General features: G+C 51.1%; 1 long non-coding RNA gene across 1 annotated transcript; it reads right to left on the minus strand.

Annotated features, from left to right (window-relative positions):
- Positions 1 to 254: 254 nt before the first annotated feature.
- LOC134729372 (uncharacterized) lies at positions 255 to 20,493 on the minus strand. Its single transcript, XR_010110381.1, has 2 exons — positions 19,383 to 20,493; positions 255 to 5,290 (listed from the first exon to the last, which is right to left on the minus strand). It is a non-coding gene; the product is annotated as an uncharacterized LOC134729372 (long non-coding RNA).
- Positions 20,494 to 22,347: the final 1,854 nt, after the last annotated feature.

Raw genomic sequence — 22,347 nt, forward strand, 5'->3', positions numbered from 1 at the left:
CGAGCAGTCATTTCTGAGAGTTCACAGAGGATATAGACCCCAGTCTCTTTAAACATAACCAGAGTCCCCTTGCACTCACCCACTAATGCAGACAAAACCACTCTGTCAGTGATAATCCTATTACATGTGAACGTAAATAAATTATTTTTTAATGAAAAGCAACTATGTTTCTAAAACCACAACATATTTAGTAAGAAGGATGGCTTGTTTTATGTTTTTGCAAATAGAAGACAATTGGATTTTTATTTTATGCATTTATTTATTTAGAGACAGGGTCTCACTCTGTCACCCAGGCTGCAGTGCAGTGGCGTGATCATGGCTCACTACAGCTTTGACTTGCCTGGCTCAGGTAATTCTCCCACCTCAGCCTCCCAAGTGGCTGGGACTATAGGTGTGCACCACCACACCTGGCTAATTTTTGTATTTTTTTTGTAGAGATGGAGTTTCACCACGTTGCCCAAGTTGGTCTCAAACTCCTGGGCTCAATAAATCTGCCTTCCTCGGCCTCCAGAAGATCTGGGATTATAAGCATGAGCCACTGATCCTGGCCCAGATTTTGTTTTCTGTTTTGGGATAGAGTCTTGTTCTGTCACCCAGGCTGCAGTGCAGTGGCACAATCTCAACTCACTGCAACCTTCACCTCCTGGGTTCATGCAATTCTCCTACCTCAGCCTCTGGAGTAGCAGGGATTACAGGCATGTGCCACCATGCCCAGCTAATTTTTGCATTTTTAGTAGAGACAGGGTTTCACCATGTTGGCCAGGCTGGTCTTGAACTCCTGACCTGAAGTGATCCACTCGCCTTGGCCTCTCAAAATGCTGGGATGACAGGTGTGAGCAATCACGCCTGGCCTGTATTTTCAGTAGAGACAGGTTTTCACCATGTTGGCCAGGCTGGTCTCAAACTCCTGACCTCAGGTGACCCACCTGCCTTGGCATCCCAAAGTGCTGGGATGACAGGTGTGAGCCACCATGCCAGGCCAGTGGCCCAGAGTTTATATCTGGTTCTGCATTCTATCTCCTGGCTGCATCATGTCATATGGCCTCTGGAAAACTTCACTGAACACTCATGAGAGAATCCCTGGACTTTTTGTTTTGCTATGTTGTCATGCTGTCTGCTTTTTTTGGGGATTTGGAATGTTCAAAAACTATGCTGCCACTGCCATCTTTCCAGATCTTCATAAGATTGCTGATAAGGGAAAGGGGTAAGAAATAGAAGGTAGGCCAGGCGTGGTGGCTCACACCTGTAATCCGAACACTTTGGGAGGCCGAGGCAGGTGGATCAGTGGAGCACAGGAGTTTCAGACCAGCCTGGACAACATGGTGAAACCCTGTCTCTTCAAAAAATCCAAAAATTAGCCGGGCATGCTAGCACACACCTGTAGCCCCAGCTACTCTGAAGGCTGACATAGGAGGATCTCTTGAGCCAGGGAGATCAAGGCTGCAGTGAGCGGTAACCACTCCAGCCTGGGTGACAGAGTGAGATCCTGTCTCAAAAAAAAAATTAAAAAGAAAGAAATAGAAGGTGAAGCTGCAATGTTCTCTCTCAGCATGTCTATTTAACATTGTACCAGAAGGCTTAGCACAAAAGGCAGGAAAAAGAAATAAAAGGTTTAAGGTTTAGAAAATGTAGAAAATTTAAAGAATGTACTGATAATCTATTAGAATTCATAAGTAAATTTATCTAGGTTGCTGGATACAAGATCAACATACAAAAACTAGTTGTTTTTCTATATATCAGCAGCAAACAAAACAAAGCTAAAATCTTAAAAGTTACCATTTATAAAGTCACCGTTTATAAAAAACATCAGATACTTAAGAATAAATCAAACAGGCCAGGTGCAGTGGCTCACACCTGCAATCCCAGCACTTTGGGAAGCCAAGGCAGGTGGATCACTTGAGGTTAGGAGTTTGAGACCAGCCTGCCCAACATGGTGAATCCCTGTCTTGACTAAAAATACAAAAATTAGCCGGGCATGTTAGCATGCACCTGTAATCCCACATACTCGGGAGGCTGAGGCACGAGAATCGCTAGAGCCTGGGAGGTGGAGGTGTCAGTGAGCCAAGATCGCGCCATTGCACTCCAGCATGGGTGACAGAATGAGACTTCAATTCAAACAAAACCAAAACCAAAACAAACAAACGAAGAATAAATCAAACAAAGAGTTTGCAAGACCTCTACACTGAAAACTACAAAATATTGTTGAGAGAAATGTAAGGAGACCAAAAAATAATGCAGGGCTCTTTTAGTAACTGAGACAAGACTAAATATTAGAAAGATGTCACTTCTCCTCAGACTGACCTACAGATTCAACACCAGTTTTTTTTCCTTTTCCTTTTTTTTTTTTTTTTTTTTGAGACAGGGTCTCACTGTTGCCCAGGCTGGAGTCCAGTGGCTTGATCTCACCTCACTGCAACCTCCGCCTCCCAGGTTCAAGCGATTCTCCTGCCTCAGCTTCCTGAGTAGCTGGGATTACAGGCATGAGCCACCACACCTGGCTAATTTTGTATTTTTAGTAGAGACAGGGTTTCGCCATGTTGGTCAGGCTGGTCTTGAACTCCTGACCTCAGGTAATCCACCTGCCTAGGCCTCCCAAAGCACTGGGATTACAGAAATGAGCCCTGGAGCCTGGCTGCTTTGGGTGTTCTCGAGACTCTACACTCTCCTCCCGCACACCACAGCAAACAGCTTGGACCCCCTGACAGCTCCTGGTCTTCCCCAGCTGAGCAGAAGTCTTCTCCTGGGCTTACTTCAGTTCTTTGTGGATTTTGCCCAGTCGCCCGGAGGCTGCAGTTCCACCAGGCAAAGCCAAACACGCTTGTTTGTTCTATTAAGAAATGGCTGGTTAATCTTTGGACCTAAGTGCAACGTTGGACGTGGCTGACGTTCATTGCTTGAGGAGGTATGTGTTGTTGAAATGACCCAGAAGGCTGCATTTGGCAGTTTCCCTTATTTCTGACCCAAGCCTCATGCAGGGCTGTGTGGGTGCTGCCTGCAGCCTTTTGCAAAAGATGGAAAAACGACAGGAGGCACGAAAGACCACCAGGAAAGCCGAGTGAGCTCCTCAGGCTTGTTCCATCAGGTCTGGGAAGTCAGTAAGCCATGGGAATGAGATCCCAGCAATTCTTGGGTCCTTCCAGCTGTTTCATTCCTTGGGAATTAACACATAGGACCCTGAGGGTTCTAACGCACAAGGGCAGGGAAGGGGGCCAGGCCATGCCCGCGAGCTTGCCAGGTCATTGTCTTGGGTCACGGGGTGGAAGGACCTGCTCTGTGCACGCAAGGCACGAGCTGACTTGCAGGGCCGCTGAGTCACGGGAGAGTCAGGAGTCAGTCCAGTGTAGACTGCGTGCTAAAGTGGTTTAACAAGGATGCCAAGTGCATTGTTCAAAACATGGCTCCCCTGTCTGCCGTGAGTCGTCGTGAGGCGGGGCTCCTGTAATAAGCTTCCCCCAAGGCCTCTCCTCTGCAGCACCCCGCTGGACACCTGAGGTCCTCTCCCTGTACAAAGAAAACCCAAACCCACTGCTTCTCTTTGGCCATTAGCTTTTGGCCTCTTCAAGCTGCTCTTTGGGGTCTCCACGGTCTCTGGTGGGATTCTCTCTGCGAATTAGGTTTGCATTAAGTTTTCTATCTTTATTACGCAGAGAAGACTGGCTTCATGGGCTTTCCCCGTACTTGGCTAGCAGACACATCTTTTCAGCCCTAGGCAAAAGAATCCCATGCTCGAATTATCCAGAGATAATGTACGTTCGCTGTAATTAACAACCCACCAGAGCCCTGGGGCGCTCCCTACAGACATGGGTCTGGTGTGGCAAATGTGCAAGGGAACTGGCTCTGCCCGGCCCTCCCAGGCAGCTCTCCCATTTGTCTCAGTATCATCGCCTTCCCAGCTCCCTGGGGCTCCCCCTCCCAGAGAGGAGCAGCCCAGGCCTGACTGCCAAGACACAGGGCATCATTTACCCACTTGTGGTTACAAAGCTTGCCCAAGCAATGGCACCAAGCCAATAAATATTATTCTCTGCGATCAACAGCCAAGGCCACACTCTGATTTGTTAGTGGTGGGTTAAATAAACAAGACTTCTGGCTGGGCGCGGCGGCTCATGCCTGTAATCCCAGCACTTTGGGAGTGGATCACAAGGCCGGGAGATCGAGACCATCCTGGCTAACACAGTGAAACCCCATCTCTACTAAAAAAAAATACAAAAAATTAGCCGCTCGTGGTGGCATGCCACTCTGTAGACCCAGCTACTCGGGAGGCTGAAGCAGGAGAATAGTTTGAACCCAAGAGGCGGAGGCTACGGTGAGCCAAGATCGCCCCACTGCACTCCAGCCTGGGCGACAGAGTGAGACACCAACTCAATAAATAAAAAATAAAATAAACAAGACTTCCAGACCACGGGTGGAGAAGATCCAGCCAGGGAGCTGGGCACAACTCCCCGTTTCACTGTGCGGTTTCATTCCAGTTGGAAAGAACTTCATCTGTTGAAGTGCACAGACAGCATTCAGAGGCTAGAGACGCCGGCATCGGCACAGCACACAGTGCCCTCTGTTCCCCTGGCCCAGGCCAAGAGCTCTTTGTGTGTCTGAGTGACTGGTCAGCACTGGGCAACAAACCCACGCCGGGAGACGGACGGCGAGCCGCCTCAACTCACCAGCCTCTGGGGAGCCTCTCATCTCGCAAGCACCTGCGGAGGCCTGCCCGGCGCCAGGCCAGTCCAGGCACCCAGAGGCCTCTGCTCTCCTGGAGCTCATGACAAGTAAACAAATACACAAGAAGGTTTGGGATCCTGATGAATAAGTTAAGCAGGGCAACCCAACAGGGAGGACAGGGCTCCCGCATGTGACGGACCCAGGAGGGAGCGACCCCCCGTGTTGACATGGGGGGAAAGGCGGGAAGTCAGAGAGGCCGGGAGGTCAGAGAGGCCAGGAGGTCAGAGAGGGCAGGCCCCTTCACACGGGGTGGGCGGGGGGCAGGGGGATTTGCTCCCTCTGGAGGCCACAGAGGAGGGTCCTTTCCACCTCTTCCAGCTTCTGGGGGCGGCTGGCTTCCTGGGCTTGTGGCGTGTCTGTCACTCCAGCCTCTGCCTCTGCCTTCACGTGGCCTCAGTGCATGTCCTCACACGGCCTTCTTATAAAGACATCTGTCATTGCATTTAGGACCCACCCTAATCCAGCGTGATCTCATCTTAACTAATGACACATGCAAAGACCCTGATTCCACATCCGGTGATGTTCTGGGGCTCCGGTGAACATAAATTTCGGTGCTTCGTTCAGTTTCTATGGAGTCCTGTGTATAGGAAGGGACAGGAGAAGAACCAAATTCTCATCTGAGGCAGATTTTTATTCCTCATTGCAAAATTTAAACATGAAACCAATCAAAACCTTTTTGGGGAGGCCTCTGCTCAATCAGTCAACCCAGGACTATTTACCAAGCAGCTGGTCTTGGGCTCAGCTCTGCAGTCAGCACTGTGGTACCTGACACGGATTGGCAGCTTGCTCTCAGAACATTTCCAGGCTAACCAAGAGGACGAGCACAACGAGCTATTTTTCAAGGAATAGATCAGTTAAGATATAACCCACCTACCGTACGATTTGCCCATTTAGAGTGCGCAATTCAATGGCCGTTAGTACAATGACAGAGTTATGCAGCTATTACCCCAATCAATATTAAACATTCTCTTTTCTTTTTCTTTCTTTTTTTTTTTCAGATGGAGTCTCACTCTGTCGCCCAGGCTGGAGTACAGTGACACGATCTCAGCTCACTGCAACCTCTGCCTCCTGGGTTCAAGCGATTCTCCTGCCTCAGCCTCCTGAGTAGCTGGGATTACAGGTGCGTGCCATCACGCCCGGCTAATTTTTGTATTTTTAGTAGAGACAGGGTTTCACCATGTTGGCCAGGCTGGTCTCAAACTCCAGACTTCGGGTGATCCGCCTGCCTAGGCCTCCCAATGCTGGGATTACAGGCGTGAGCCACCATGCCCGGCCAAACATTTTCTTTTTACTTCTTTTTTTTTTTTTAGGACAGGGTCTGGCTTTTTTTTTTTTGAGATGCAGCCACAAGGCCAGGCTGGAGTGCAGCGGTGCAATCTTGGCTCACTGAAACCTCTGCCTCCTGGGCTCAGGTGATCCTCCCACCTCAGCCTCCTGAGTAGCTCAGGCCACAGACACATGCCACCGTGCACAGGTGATTTTATTATTATTTATGTATTTATTTATTTAATTGAGATGGGGGTCTTGCTATGTTGCCCAGGCTGGTCTTGAACTCCTGAGCTCAAGCAATCCACCCGCCTCAGCCTCCCAAAGTGCTGGGATGACAGGCGTGAGCCATGTCACCTGCCCCAGTTAACTTTTTTGTATATTTGGTAGAGATGAGGTTTTACCATGGTGCCTACACAGGTCTCGGGCTGAGCTCAAGCAATCCACCCACCTCGGCTTCCCAAAGTACAGAAGTGAGGCACCATGCCCACCATAACTTTTCCTTTTTAATTTATTAAAAATACATAGGACCGTATAAAGCAAAAATTACCACATCACCCTGGGGTTTGTAATGTATGTAGGTGCAATATGCAAGACAACAGCAGCATGAAGCATGGGGGGTTGGGTAAATATGGTCACAAGGCTTCTATGTTTTATGTGACGTTTATATTTCTAATACTAACTCTGGGCTGGGCGCGGTGGCTCACGCCTGTAATCCCAGCACTTTGGGAGGTGGATCACCTGAGGTCAAGAGTTCGAGACCAAACTGACCAACATGGAGAAACCCCGTCTCTACTAAAAATACAAAATTAGCCAGGTACGGTGGTAGATGCCTGTAATCCCAGCTATTTGGGAAGCTGAGGCAGGAGGATCGCTTGAACCCAGGAGGCGGAGATTGTGATGAGCCGAGATCGCGCCACTGCACTCCAGCCTGGGCAACAAGAGCGAGACTCCATCTCAAACAAAAAACAAAACAAAACAAAACAAAACAAAACAAACTCTGAGTAGACTGTGAAAAACTAAGGGTAGATGTTGCAATCCCTAGAGCAAGGAGGAGGAACAGCTAAAAAGCCATAGTTCTTGCTTCATAATGCTAATACTTGGGGTGGGCATGGTGACTCATGCCTGTAATCCCGGCATTTTGAGAGGCCAAGGCAGGTGGATGACTTGAGTTCAGGAATCTGAGACCAGCTGGGCATGGTGGCGCATGCTTATAATCCCAGCTACTCAGGAGGCTGAGACAGAAGAATCGTTTGAACCTGGGAGGCGGAGGTTGCCGTGAACTGAGATTGTGAATTGCACTCCAGCCTGGGCAACAGAGCAAGACTCCGTCTCAAAAAAAAAAAGCTAATACTCAGAAAAGAAATTCCAACTTGACCACTTAGTGGTGTGATCAGAGGCGGGTCTCTCAGCCCCTCTGAACTTCATCTGTCCTGGGAATTGAACAATCTAAGCTGTTTATCCCCCAGGGTGTCCCAGAGGATGAAATGAGGCAATATCAACTGTGCACTGCGTTTTGTAACCTGAGAAGCATTGTTAGCCTGCAAAGGGTCCCTTCCATTTGACAGAATTCTCCTGTACCAGAGATGATGGTTTCCTCCCTATCCCCCAAGAAAACAGAGACTATCTCTGATTTCAGCAAATAGCTGTGTCAAGGCCTCACCTCCTTGGCATGCAGGCATGTCTCAGTCACTGGTGAGGACCTCTGATCCCACCTTCAGGTTCACGATCAAAGGGACTGTTCCCATTTCCTTGGGCAAGAAACCAGAGGCCTGGGACTTTGTACAATTTCTGAAGCAAATGTTATGCACACATACGCCTTCCCCATCCCACAGGAAATAGGCATTTCCGGAAGCTTTTGGTGATCGTGATCACGCGTAGGCAGTTTCCAAAGCGTGAGGGGACCTGGTGGTGCAGGTGAGGTGGCCCGTCTCAGGTCCTACAAGGTCCTCTGGCACAGCTGGAATCCCTGCTAACTCGGCGGAAGGGCTCTCTGCTCACCCTGCCACCTCAGTGCCCTGTGGACCCTGATCAGCGGTCTGAAGCCAAATGCCGTGGCATGCCCTCCCTGTGGGGTTCCCTTCCCAGCCTGAACCCTTTGGGGTTCCACTGCTCACCAGGGGTGATGCTTCAGAAATCATACTAAACAGCACCTGCTTCAGAGGTCTAACCTACCCCTGGCCCAGCCCAGGTAGGAGTTCCCCAGTCTTCATGAGCTTGGGAGAGGTGGTCAGACACCAGGAGACTGTTGCCATTCCCTGCAGTGACACTCCAGAAACCAGGCAGCCGACGGTCCCAGAGGGGCGAGTCTAAAGGGAGGCACTGCCAGGTGGGGTACCCCAGGCTGCAGGACACCCACGGAGAGGCTGAGGGTTCTGTCCAGAGAAAGGAACAGAGCAGAGCCCTCTGATTGCTCCTTCCTACAAAGTCTAGGTGGACGTCCTCAACAGCAGGTCGCTTTGCTGAGGGGACTGTCTTCAAGGGGAAGCAGCCAGAGAAATCTACCACGGCCTAAACCAGCCCTCACACTTAGTCTTCGGCACATGCCAAAGGTGTTCCCTGCGTTAGTCTCCACTGCTGCCGCGCTTCCCTCCCAGCAAGCTCAAGAAAAGCCTGGCCCTGTGTGTATCAACCGCTTGGTCCCCCTTTGATCTCTCTGGCCCAGCTGCCGGGCCCTGGCTCGCCACTGGGGAGGCCCTCAGTCCTCTCGCATTGATCCTTCCACTGAGGCCACGGGAAAGCCTTTGGCACTGGGTGCTGTAGGGCACATGAGCTGGGGTCAGAGCTTTGGACCACCAACTGCAAGGGGTGCTGTGGAGGGCTCTCTGGAGACCCCCACAGCACTGAGGCTCTCGTCCCCCCACCAGGAGTCTCTCCACAAATTGTTCTCCAGGAACTGCCCTTGGCTAAAGCAATGTCACGTCCCAGGCCATGGTCCCTCCCTGGTGGCCCATGTGGAATCTCTCATCAGTGTCATATGAGAAGAATTGTATGCTCAGACTCTGTAACCCAAGGCAGCTGCCCGCTTGCCAGTGTTGTCTCAGAGCCTGTTTGTTGCAGCAACAAAAAGCACAGGCATCTCAGGGGCTTGAAAACTAAGGCTTCTTTCTCGTGTACATCAAGTCCGCTGGGGGTCCAGGAGGTTCCCCAGGGTAGCTGCTGCCAGGGGAGGGCCCACACATGACCCACGCCAACCCCTGCTTGCCCAGCCATCACGCAGAGGACAGAGGAAGGCGAACCCCAGCAAATAAGGGCTTCCACCAAGAAGCGACACCCATTGCCTCCACTCTGAGCCCACTGGCCTTCCCGAAGTCTAAGACTAGAATTCCTGCCTGTGCATAAAGAAATGGGGATTGGTGAACCACCATCAGATCTGCCAGATGTTTCAGGAAAGTGAACATTTGTTTACATCTGTGTGGACTGGGCTACCTCCTTCTAGACAGAGCCCGGTCCCCTCAGCCTCACTGCCCTCTTTTTATTTTATTTTATTTTTTTGAGATGGAGTTTCACTCTTTTTTTTTTTTTTTTTTTTGAGACGGAGTCTCGCTCTATCACCCAGGCTGGAGTACAGTGGCACGATCTTCGCTCATTGCAAGCTCCGCCCCCCGGGTTGACACCATTCTCCTGCCTCAGCCTCCCGAGTAGCTGTGACTACAGGTGCCCGCCACCATGCCTGGCTAATTTTTCGTATTTTTAGTACAGACGGGGTTTCACCGTGTTAGCCAGGATGGTCCCAATCTCCTGACCTCGTGATCCGCCTGCCTCAGCCTCCCAAAGTGCTGGGATTACAGGCTTGAGCCACCGCGCCCGGCTGAGACGGAGTTTCACTCTTCTCACCCAGGCTGGAGTGCAATGGCGCAATCTCTGCTCACTGCAACCTCCATCTCCCAGGTTCAAGCGATTCTCCTGCCTCAGCCTCCTAAGTAGCTGGGTTTGCAGGCACCTGCCACCCACGCCAGGCTAATTTTTGTATTTTTAGTAGACATGGGGTTTCACCAAGTTATTGCTCTTTTTATAACGGATATTTTGAGTGCCTCCTTTCTACCCTGAAATGAAATCCACAGAAACTATAACTTGCCAATACACGGAATTTAAAAAAATCTACACGATACATATTGGATCATACAAGCATGAGAAATAAACCGAAGCAGAAAGGAAGTATGAAAATAAAAACAACTGGCAATAAAGCAATATGAATTTCAAGATGTAAATTCTCAGGCACCGCTATGCTAGAAGACATAAAACACGAATGCTGTACTCACATGTAAATTCGCTGTCAATGCAGCAGGGACAAATGTCAGCAGCATCAGGAGCACTGTGGCTCAAATGCCAGGAGGGGATTTACTAAAATTGTGAGCCTCTCCTGGTTCCAATTAGAACCCAGCACCTTCATCTGCATGGTAGTTTCATCTCTACAGATTTCAGAACTTATCAAAACTGGGCAAAGCGGCTGGACGTGGTGGCTCATGCCTGTAATCCCAGCACTTTGGGAGGCCAAGATGGGTGGATCACTTGAGGTCAGGAGTTCAAGACCAGTCTGGCCAACATGGTGAAACCCCGTCTTTACTAAAAATACAAAAATTAGCTGGGTGTGGTGGCAGGTGCCTGGAATCCCAGTGACTCAGGAGGCTGAGGCAGGAGAATCACTTGAACCCGGGAGACGGAGGTTGCAGTGAGCCAAGATCACGCCACTGCACTCCAGCCTGGGCGACACAGGGAGAATCTGCCTCAAAAAAACAAAACAAAACAAAACAAAACTGGACAGACCCACTTTGTGTTGATTGGCAAAAAATAATAACGATGTTAGGTTTTAGGATCAGTTAGTTATAAATAGGTTTTTCACCTTTGAAAACTCAAACAGGACAATCCTTCATTGTTTAGGACCTTCTTCCACATTACAGAACATTTAGCCTCCTTACTCTTACTCCACATCCTAAGAAGGCTGCAAACACCTCCCACAAACTTCCAAAATGCCTCCTAGGGAGGGTACCACATCCAATAAGAAAACCTCTATAGGCTGGGTGCACTGGCTCATGCCTGTAATCCCAGCACTTTGGGAGGCCGAGGTGGGTAGATCGTTCGAGCCCAGGAGTTTGAGACCAGCCTGAGCAACATGGTGAAACCTCATATCTACAAAAAAAATACAAAACTTAGCCGGGTGTGTTGGTGCACACTTGTGATCCCAGCTACTTGAGAGGCTGAGGTGGGAAGATCACCTGAGCCGGGGAGTTCAAAGCTGAAGTGAGCCATGATCACACCACTGCACTCCAGCCTGGATGACAAAGCAAGACCCTGCCTCAATCAATCAATCAGTCAATCAATCAATACTTTTTAAAAAAGAAAGAAAACCTCTATCCAAGATGGTACTAGCTGTAGTGTTTTCTAGGCCACCAAAGAAGTGGAAACCACAGAAAGACTTGAGGAGTAGCATTAGTGACACATTTCAGTGCTAGAGATTCTATAAAATAAAGATAAGTGAAAGGCTGGGCGCGGTGGCTCATGCCTGTAATCCCAGCACTTTGAGAGGCCAAGGGGGGCAGATCACTTGAGGTCAGGATTACGAGACCAGCCTGGCCAACATGGTGAAACCTCATCTCTACTAAAAAATATATATATATATATAAAAAATATATATATATAAAATATATATATAAAAATATATATTATATATAATATATATAAAAAATATATATATTATATATATAATATATAAAAAAATATATATTATATATAAAATATATAATATATATAAATATATATATAAAATATATATAAATATATACAAAATATATATAAATATATACTATATAAAAATATATATAAAAATATATAAAAATAAATATATAAATATATAAATATATAATATATAAATAAATATATATAATATATATAAATATATGTATAATATATATATTATATATATATATATTTATATATATAGCCAGGCATGGTGGTATGCACCTGTAATCCCAGCTACTGGGGAGGCTGAGGCAGGAGAATCACTTGACCCTGGGAGGTGGAGGCTGCAGTGAGCCGCGATTGCACCACTGCACTCCAGCCTGGGCAACAGAGCAAGACTCCATCTCAAAAAAAAAGATAAATGAGATAAATTGTATTGATGGAGGAGCAAGACTTGGGAATGAGACCCCAGAGGGCATAGAAAAGCCGATTTGGGAATTAGAAATAGAGGAATCCCAAGGACGTATTGTTTCCTTCTCTGTAGTGGTTGAATAGTGACACCCTCCCCCACCAACGAGTATGTTCAAGTCCTAATCCCTGGCACCTGTGGATGTGAACTTATTTGGAAATATCTTCTCTGCAGATGCAATTAAGTTAAGGATCTCAGGAGGAGATCATTCTTGATTGAAGGTAGAGGCTAAATCCAATGGGTGGTATCCTTATAAAATAAAAGGGGGGGGGTTGAAACACAGAGAGACAGAGAAGAAGACCATGAGAAGATGAGGCAGAGATTGCAGTGACAGAGCTTCAAGTCAAGGAATGCCTGGAGCCACCAGGAGCTAGAAGGGGCAAGGAGGGTGTGATGGTTGGTTTTATGTATCAGCTTGGCTGGGTTGTGGGTACTGAGATATTTGGTCAAACATTATTGCAGGTGTGTCTATGAAGATGTTTCTGGATAAGACTAACATGTGAGTTTGTACACTTAGAAGAGCAGATTGTCCTCTCCAATGTGGGTGGGTCTCATCCAATAAGTTAAAAACCTGAATAGAACTAAAAGGCTGTTCCTCTCCTGAGAAAGAGAGAATTCTTCATACCTGATGGCCTTTGAACTGGGACATGGGTCTGTTCTTGCCTTCAGACCAGAACGGACACATTGGGTCTTCCTGGGTCTCAAGCCTGTGGGCCTTCAGACTAGAACTACAGCACCAGCTCTCCTGGGTCTCAGGCCTTCAGACTCAGACTGGAGCATGCACCATTGGCTCTCCTGGGTCTCCTGCTTGCCATCTCACCCTGCAGATCTTGAGACTTGCCAGCCACTATAATTGTGTGGCCAAGTCCTTAATGCACACCTCTTTCTACATATAAATGTACATCCTTTTGGCTCTGTCTCTTTGGAGAATCCTACTAACACAGAAGTGTGTGAGTTCATTTTGTGTTGCCATAGCAGAACACTGGGGCTGGGTGATTTTTTTTTTTTTTTTTTTTTTTTGAGATGAAGTCTCGCTCTGTCGCCCAGGCTGGAGTGCAGTGGCGCGATCTCGGCTCACTGAAAGCTCCACCTCCCGGGTTCACGCCATTCTCCTGCCTCAGCCTCCCAAGTAGCTGGGACTGCAGGTGCCTGCCACCATGCCCAGCTAATTTTTTTGTATTTTTTGTAGAGACAGGGTTTCCCCATGTTAGCCAGGATGGTCTCGATCTCCTGACCTCGTGATTCGGAGGCTGGGTGATTTATAAAGAACAGAGGTTTATTTGGCCATAACTCTGGTGGCCAGAAGTCCAAGATTGGGCAGCCCATCTATGAGGGTCTCGTGCTGCTTCAAGTCCTGGCAGAAGGCAGAAGGAGAGCGAGGGGGTGCAGAGACCAAACGTGAAAAAAACCACCTGCTCTTGCAGTAACCCAGCCCCATGAGAGCAGGAGCTCACTTTCCCGACACAGCATTCATCGATTCAGGAAGGATCCGCCCCATGACCCAAACACCTGCCACTAGGCCCCACCTCCAACACTGGCAAACTGGGACTCAAATTTCAACATGACTTTTGGCAGGAACAAAGCACATCCAAACCATAGCAGAAAGGATGGTCCCCAAGAGCCCTAGGAGGGAACGTGGCCCTACTGGTACCTTGATTTCAGACTTCTGCTTCCCGAACAGTGAGAGAATCAATTCCTACTGTTTTCAGCCCCCAGTTTGTGGGACTGTTCCAGCAGGCCCCAGAACACTCTCACAAAACAAAATCAAACAGGCTAGGTGCAGTGGCTTACGGCTGTAATCCCACCACTTTGGGAGGCCAAGGCAGGCAGATCATGAGGTCAGGAGTTCGAGACCAGCCTGGCCAACATGGTGAAACCCTATCTCTACTAAAAATACAAAAATTAGCTGGGCATGGTGGCAGGTGCCTGTAGTCTCAGCTACTTGGGAGGCTGAGGCAGGAGAATTGCTTGAACCTGGGAGGCGGAAGTTGCAGCAAGCCGAGGCTGCACCATTGCACTCCAGCCTTGGTGACAGAGTGAGACTCCATCTCAAAAAGAAAAGAAAAGAGAAAAGAAAATTATCCCTGTGCACTATAAATTTGAGAATGGAGGGGTCTCTAATTTCACAGCATCCCTGGTGGAGAACCTGACTTCCCATCTCCTCCCTGGTCTTCCGAGGAGTAAGAGGGAGGAGTTGATTTGCTCCCTGAGGAGCAGAACTGGAAGAGGAGGGGAGAGAAGCTGGTCACAGTTGGTCTAATACATTTTGTGTTTATAACAGGCCTGCAGTGAAGACAAGAAGAGCCTTGGCTAGAGTTCCCACCACGGCTTTAACTGGATGGAGGTCTGGGAACACACATCTCCCTTCGCTGGGCTTCCATCTCTTCATGCTCAGTGAGGATGTTGACTAAGCAGATCTCCTGGGCCCCTTTTCCAGCTCAAACCCGTGGGTTCTCTGACCACTGGAGTCAGAGCAGAGGCCTCTGATGGAGATACGATGTCACAGAGAGGTGTCTGGCCAAGAAGACCCCAGCGTCAAGCTCCAAGCTTCTGCTCCAAGTCAGCCTGGAACAGAATCCTGGAGAGGGAGGGTGGACCTTCAAGGCGGAGGCAGCTCCCGTCACTGGGCTGATGCACCTGCCCAGAGGCTTCCACAGGAGGAGCGTGCAGGGTGCGGGCCACCCCCAGGCTGAACTGCTCTCTCACACGGTCTGAACTGGAAAGGGCCTGAGACGCTCAGCGGTCGAGAGCCACCCCTCACCAGGGAGCCAGTTCCTCCACCCCCACCTGGGTGCCCTGCAGGTCCCTCAGAGACCAATGACCACCTAAGAGGGTGTGGCTACAGCTGTTTCCTGGCTGTTTCCTCTCAACTTGAGAAAGTCCCATGAAACAGAGCAGACCCGGCGCTGTTTAGGGGGCGGCCGCCAGTTACAGCTCAGTTCCTCTCCCGGGCTCCAGGACCTTTCCAGGAGCTTCCACCCCGGTTCTGTTGCTTCCTGCCTCACTCAATGCCCTGGTCCCCTCCATCCATCTGCCATCTGCACACACTGAAATCCATGGGTCCCCAAGCTCCCGCCACGGCACTTCTGCCATGAGGCCTCCCAGGATGACCCCTTAACTCCACCTTTCCAGGAAGACACCTGCTTAGTCAATTCCACAGCACCTGGACAGACACACGCTCCATCAGTCACAGAAAGCAGCCCTTGCTGTGCAGGCGCAGTGGCTCATGCCTGTAATCCCAGCATTTTGGGAGGCCGAGGCGGGCAGATCACTTGAGTGAGGTCAGGAGTTTGAGAACAGCCTGGCCAACATGGTGAAACCCCATCTCCACTAAAAATACAAAATTAGCTGGGTGTGGTGGTGCTTGCCTATAATCTCAACTACTTGGGAGGCTGAGGCAGGAGAATCGCTTCAACCCAGGAGGTAGAGGTTGCAGTGAGCCGAGATCATGCCATTGCACTCCCGCCTGGCAACAACAGCAAAACTCCATCTCAAAAAAAAAAAAAAAAAATAGAAAAGAAAGAAAGCAGCTCTCGCTGCCAGCTGGTCACAGACACTGGGGCCTGAGATGCACCAAGTCCCACTGTACTCCAGCCTGGGTGACAGAGCGAGACTGTCTCAAAACACACACACACACACACACACACACACACACCTGTTTCTCTGTGGGCATCTGCTGCCTCTTGCAGCCTGACCGTTATGCACTATGATACCCGCAGAGGCTCTTAGTTTCCTTTTTCTTTTTTCAAAATGTGTCTCCTCATAGCCCATACAGCACCAGGAGTGAGGGGGAGAAGGAAGAAAGTGGCCAAGGGGCACCGACCCCATCCCTCCACAGCACACCCTTCACAGTGGTCTGTGCTGTCACTCCCTGGGTGTTCGTCTGCCTGATGAGGCTGGCAGCTCCCAGAACGCACTGGTGGGGGTTCATTCATTCTGGGACTCTCCAGTTCCTGGTACAGGGCCCTACATCAGATCACACCACCCAGTCCACATAGCACGGGGTGGGCCAGAGATGACCACACACTTCATTCACCCTCCTTGTGTCATAGGATGCCGGAAGAGTAGAATCCAGTGGCAGTGACACTGTGCCACTTCCAGGCCAGGCCCCAGGCGGCTGGCAGCTCCCACATCCCTTCTTCCCTTCTCTTAGAACAGTCACTCTGGTGCAAGGAGCTTCCACGTGAGAAACCCCACCACCCTCAGACTGCCAGGCGATGGGGAGCTCCAGGCAAGCCCCATGGAGCCCACGTGGAGAGACAGTTGCCTAACTAGTCCCAGGGGTTCCAGCTCTCCCAGTGAAGGGCCAGACACGTGGACAAAGAAGCCTTGAGAGGACTCTAGACTCAGCCACCACCTGACTGCAAGTGCATGGGAGACCCTGCACAAGAACCACCTGGCTGAGCCCAGCCTGTCCCAGACTCATAAGCTGCTACAGTATTGTCCTAAGCCATTACGTGTTGAGCTGATTTGTTCTGCAGCAATAGATAGCCCAAGAAGTGGCTTGGTGAGGACCAAAACAGGCTCCCACTCTAGGGGGGATGCAATGTTAAACAGCACTCCCTCTGGGCTGACACAGTCCACAGGAGGCTAGTGGACACCACCTCTGTGCAGGGAAGCAGAGGCCCCATCTTTGAGCTGGAGGAGGCCCAGTCAGAATGCACAGGGTGCCCATGAGTCGCAGGCTGGCGCCAGGTGCTTTTGTACAGTGAACAAACTGTGCAACTGTATGTGGTGGCCCTTCCTAGAGCTCTCATTGCAGAGAGGAGGCAGGAAGAGTCTGATGAGAGCTCCATCACCGTCCTTCACAGTATCCTTACTGACTTTCATCAGCCCAGTCCACAGAGGGGCCCCTTCCTCATGCTGGGGAACTCAGTGCAGCAGGGACCTGGCAGAACGCTCTGGCGAAGGGAGGTGGGGTGCCAGGAGACCATGGAGAAGGGCGCTGGCTGGGCTTGGCAACTCACGGGTCAGGACCTGACTCTACTTCCCGGGCACAGGGCTGCAGTCACTGCTTGTCCCAGCCTTGTTCGCCCGACCAAGCTCTTTTGAAGTTCAATGCCAGGAACATTAACAAGTGTGCTGATCTGGAACTGAGTGCTGCCTGCCCCCCATCTTTGGCTCTTCTGCCCCGGATGCACCTACCCCACTCCCTGGTATCCCTGCCTGTCCAGAACTGCCTGGTGTCATTATCCAGCCCTGCCCCGCCCAACCTGAAGGGATTTGCCTCCCAGCCTCCAGATTCTCTCTCTGCTGTGTCCACCCTGTTCTGGGCCCGGGGGCCTCTCTTGCCTTCAGGGGCCTGTCTTGCCCACGGGGGGGCCTCTCTTGCCCACAGGGGGTCTCTTTTGCCCACGGGGGGCCTCTCTTAGGGCGTCTCTCTTGCCCACTGTGGCTTCCAACTGGGTTTGTGCCTGGATTTTCTTCCCCAGCTCCCCACTGGAGCTCTGCTGTGGGGCATGCTTCTCCAGGAAGGCCAGCAGCCCCTCCCTGTTGCAGGGATCTCGGGACCTTCTGGGCCCTCCCTGTCCTCCCTGAGCTGGGGGTCCCTGGTCCTGCTCTCTCGAAGCCTCGGTCTCCTAGGCCCTTCCCACACTGGCGAATACTCTCTGTATCCCACCCTCCTCCCCACTACGTTCCCGCCACGACCCTGGCTGAGGAGGGTCGAAAAGAAAACAACATGGCTTTGACTGCTGTCCTGAGGCTTCCCGGGATGACCCCTCGACTCCACCTTTCCAGGAAGGCACCTGCTTAGTCAAACCCATAGCACCTGGATAAACACTTTATCCCATATCTTGGGGTCTGATGGGCAGGGGCAGCATGTGGAGAGAGAGGGCGGATGGGCCCTCATTCTTCCTTCCCCAGAGGCTGACCTTTCTCGCTGGTCTCTGGGGCCTCGTGGCCATGGGGCCTCCAACGCCGCCCAGCCATGTTGCTGAGGGCGAGGCACCAGGCCTCTCTGTGGCCCGCTTCCTCCCATGTCATAGTCGTCATCATAGTCCTGCCACATGCCCATCTGCCTGTGGCTCACCCAGCTGGGAAGGAACTGAGAGTTGTGAGACCCACACACGCTCCCCAGGCAGGGGCTCTCCCTGCCCTGACCTTGGTGCATGGACCCCTGGCCTTTTTTTTTTTTTTTTTTTTTTGAGATAGAGTCTTGCTCTGTCACCCAGGCTGGAGTACGGTGGCGCGACCTTGGCTCACTACAACATCCGCCTCTTGGGTTCAAGCGATTCTCCTACCTCAGCCTCCCAAGTAGCTAGGATTACAGGCATGCGCCACCATACCTGGCTAATTTTTTTTTTTTTTTTTTTGAGACAGAGTTTCACTCTTGTTGCCAAGGATGGAGTGAAGTGGCGCAATCTCAGCTCACCACAACCTCCGCCTCCCAGGTTCAAGCAATTCTCCTGCCTCAGCCTCCCGAGTAGCTGGGATTACAGGCATGCACCACCACGCCTGGCTAATTTTGTATTTTTAGTAGAGACAGGGTTTCTCCATGTTGAGGCTGGTCTCGAACTCCTGACCTCAGGTGTCAGGATCCGCCCACCTTGGCCTCCCAAAGTGCTGGGATTACAGGCATGAGCCACCATGCCAGGCCAATTTTTTGTATTTTTAATAGAGAAGCGGTTTCACCATGTTGGCCAGGCTGGTCTCGAACTCCTGACCTCAGGTGATCCACCTGCCTCGGCCTCCCAAACTTATGGGATTACAGGTGTGAACCACCGTGCCCGGCGGGGCCCTGTGTTTTGATACCTGAGAAGGTGCAGCTCACCTGGTTCTGGAGTTTAATTGGACCCTGAGTTCTCCCAGTGGAAGTCTGAGAAGGCCAAGCTGAGCTCGCTGGCTGTCAGAATCCTCATTTACATTGGATGAACAGGGCGCAGTTTCCCCTGCTCCGGAGGATGGTGGGGTGAGGTGGGAGCCCAGCCTGGGGGAGTGGGGGCAATAGAAGCTGTGGGAGAAGCAGCCCCCCAGAGGCCAGGACCACGAAGCCTCAAGGGACGAGCAAGGGGGCCGCAGAGGGCCAGGCATCAGAGTGGAGAGCAGACGCACAGGACACCCAGAGAGGCCCCCTGCCCCCTACCTCGCCCCTCCAAGAACATGCTCTTCCAGTGAAGTCACTGCAGCCCCCGCCCCCCCCCCCCCCCCCACGGAGAAGGAGGCAGCTTTAGGGTACCTGGGACACGAAGGTGACCAAGACACACCACTGTGGCCAAGGGGCGTGTGGCTGAGGACATTTGTCAACCTCCCTTACCATGACTCACGTTCAGAAATCCACAGACATACGCATACATGTGTCGGAAACAGAAGTGGCACCGACAGTTCTCTCAAAGGAGCCGTGTTCTGCGCAGACCCCCGCAGCCCCTGTCCAACATGCAGCCAGGTAAAGCTGCAGCCGGGCCTCCCAGCACCCCAGGCCCCTCCCTTTGCAGCCGGGGCACCGCCCACAGCTCTTTAAAAAGCCCGCTGCCTTCCATCCCCACGCTGTCCTGCAGAAGGCTGCAGTCAGGTCTTCTGCCTCCCAGAATCATTTCGCCAGCAGCCCGGCGCCCACCCAGCCCCAACGGGGCCTGTCCTGGGAGGTGCCTGCAGGGCGGCTCTTGTTTTCTTTCCCACTTCTGTGGCCACGTGCATTTGTAAGGGCTCCGGGAGGAGGGGGCTTCCCTTTTCTGTGGGTCTCTTTCAGGTCCTCCTTCCACAGAGCTACACAAGGCCCCACTAATGGCTCTAATTGCCTTGCCGCTACCTGGTGCAGATGCAGCCGCCTTTCCAAACGGAGCTGCTGGGCAGGGCTGTAACTCACACTTCCTGCTTGAATCATGTCTGCCTCTTGCATCAGCCACCAGCCTCTTTTTCATCCAGCATGGGAGGGTGCAGCTGGGGCAGAGCTGCCGTTGATGTAAAGTCACTAAGCCCTGGGGGCTGGGTTCATGAGTGGGATGGGAATGGAGGTGCCCGGGGGGCTCCTCTTTCTCTCCAGAACATGCTGCACCCTTTGTGGGCAGGTTGGCACCTGTACAATTGGAGACAATGGGTGTCATACGGTCCAGTTGCTCCTCTGAGCTGCTCTGACACGCACCTGCCTCACCTGGGACACAGCAGGCTCCCCTGTGAGCCACCCCCGGAGGCGCGGTTCCTGGAAGCAGGGGTGGAGGAGGGCAGGGAGGTTGGGGTGGGGCCCTTTAAGGAGTCAGCCCTGCCCTTTAATCCTCACAGGGACGATGGGAGCCAGGATGGCTGCCGGCGTTTTGAGATAACGCCAGCCATGCAGGGCCTGGAAGGGGGAGCATCACCCAGGCGCCTCACAGAGCACACATATGCAAAGCCACACGGTCCATACCCCAGCAGACACGGGATAGAGGCTTCTCCCCACCAGCTCCCAGTGATGATGCTGCCTGCCTGCAGCCTGGTGTTTGCAGCTGGACTTAGTTGTTAACCAGGGGATACAGCAATGTCTAGAACAGGGGTGTCCAATCTTTTGGCTTTCCTGGGCCACCCTGGAAGAAGAATTGTCTTGGGCCACACATCAAATGCACTAACAATAGCTGATGAGCTAAGAGAAAATCACAAAAAAAATCTCATAATGTTTTAAGCAAGTTTACGAATTTGGGCTGGATGCAGTGGCTCATGCCTATGATCTCAGCACTTTGGGAAGCTGAGGTGGGTGGATCACTGAGGTCAGGAGTTCGAGACCAGCCTGGCCAACATGGTGAAACCCCGTCTCTACTAAAAATACAAAAATTAGCCAGGCGTGGTGGTGCCTGCCTGTAGCCCCAGATACTTGGGAGGCTGAGGCAGGAGAATTTCTTGAACCCAGGAGGCAGAGGTTCCAGTGAGCTGAGATTACGCCACTGCACTCCTGCCTGAGCAACAGAGCAAGACTCCATCTCAAAAAAAAAAAAAAAAGTTTATAAATTTGTGTTGGGCCTCATTGAAAGCTGCACTGGGCCACAGGTCGGACAAACTTGGCGTAAAATATTTTTGGGTTGTCACAATTAACTAAGGGGGAGGTTGCTGCTGGCCTCCAGTTGGTGCAGGCCAGGGATGCTGCTAAGCATCCTGCAATGCACAGGAAACAACCAATTAACCCCACAGTGAAGAATTATCCAGCCCCCAATCCCAGTGACCAAGACTGAAAAACCCGGGCTGGGAGTGACAGTGCTGCCATCAATTGCTTATGTCTGCCACTGGTGCAGACAGGGTGGTGGTGATGCCTGCAATCCTAATCCCACCCGGCAGACTGTTCTGAATGTATAACCCATCTCACCTCCCACTGTTCTCTCTGGGACCTTCACACCTATAGTCTCCTTTGCTCTGTGAGCTCCAGGTTGAGGAGAGGTGCTTGGACCTGGGCCACCGTGTTGCACAACTGCGTAGGTTCTGCAACATTTGGCCTCCTTTGGATTGTTGTTTTCTTGAGGATGGTTTTTATACAGGCTGGGAGTTGAAATCTCAAAGAGCTACAGGGCCCAGACCTAGGAAAGAGATGAGTGAAGTGGGCAGGTGGGAACGATGGTTAAATGCAGAGGCACGCCACAACCAAGGGGCAACAGCCTTCAGCCCCCGCAACTTCCAGGTTCTGAGGATGGTGATCCCCAGATTACTAAATTTTTCATTTTTTTAAAAGGAAGTAAAAAATGTGTTTTTCTTTTTTAAATGTGAAATCGGCCGGGTGCACCTTGACCTCCAAAACTGCTGGGATTACAGGCATGAGCCGTCACACCTGCTCAGGAATCTGTTTTTTAAAAGATTTTAAACAATGTTCTTTATCTTGATAGGGATTCGGGTTGCCAAGTGTATGTGTCTGGCAAAACTCATGAAGTGGTGCCTCGTAGGTAGTTTGCTTCAGTGTATGTGACTGTACACAAAGAAGAAAGAAGGAAGGGGTGGAAGGAAAGGAGAAAGGGAGAAGACCGTAAACCAATGCTGAATAGTAGTTGAAGCCCAACTCCAGTATGATTTCCAGAGGTTTCCCTAACACCCGCTATCCCATAACTCAACCATTTTACCATGTCCTGTGCCACTGGTATTCTTTTTTTTTGAGACAGAATCTCGCTCTGTCACCCAGGCTGGAGTGCAGTGGCACGATTTTGGATCAACCTTGTCAGCGGGGTCCCCGCAGGAGATCTGAGCACAAGTTCCTTCTGGGAGCAGGGAGGTGCATAGGCACCTGGATCATCATTTCCGCTTCTGGGGTGGCAATTCTCCTAGAACCTGTT

This window comes from Pan paniscus, chromosome 18 (assembly GCF_029289425.2).
Source record: "Pan paniscus chromosome 18, NHGRI_mPanPan1-v2.0_pri, whole genome shotgun sequence".
NCBI classification, from domain to species: Eukaryota; Metazoa; Chordata; class Mammalia; order Primates; family Hominidae; genus Pan; species Pan paniscus.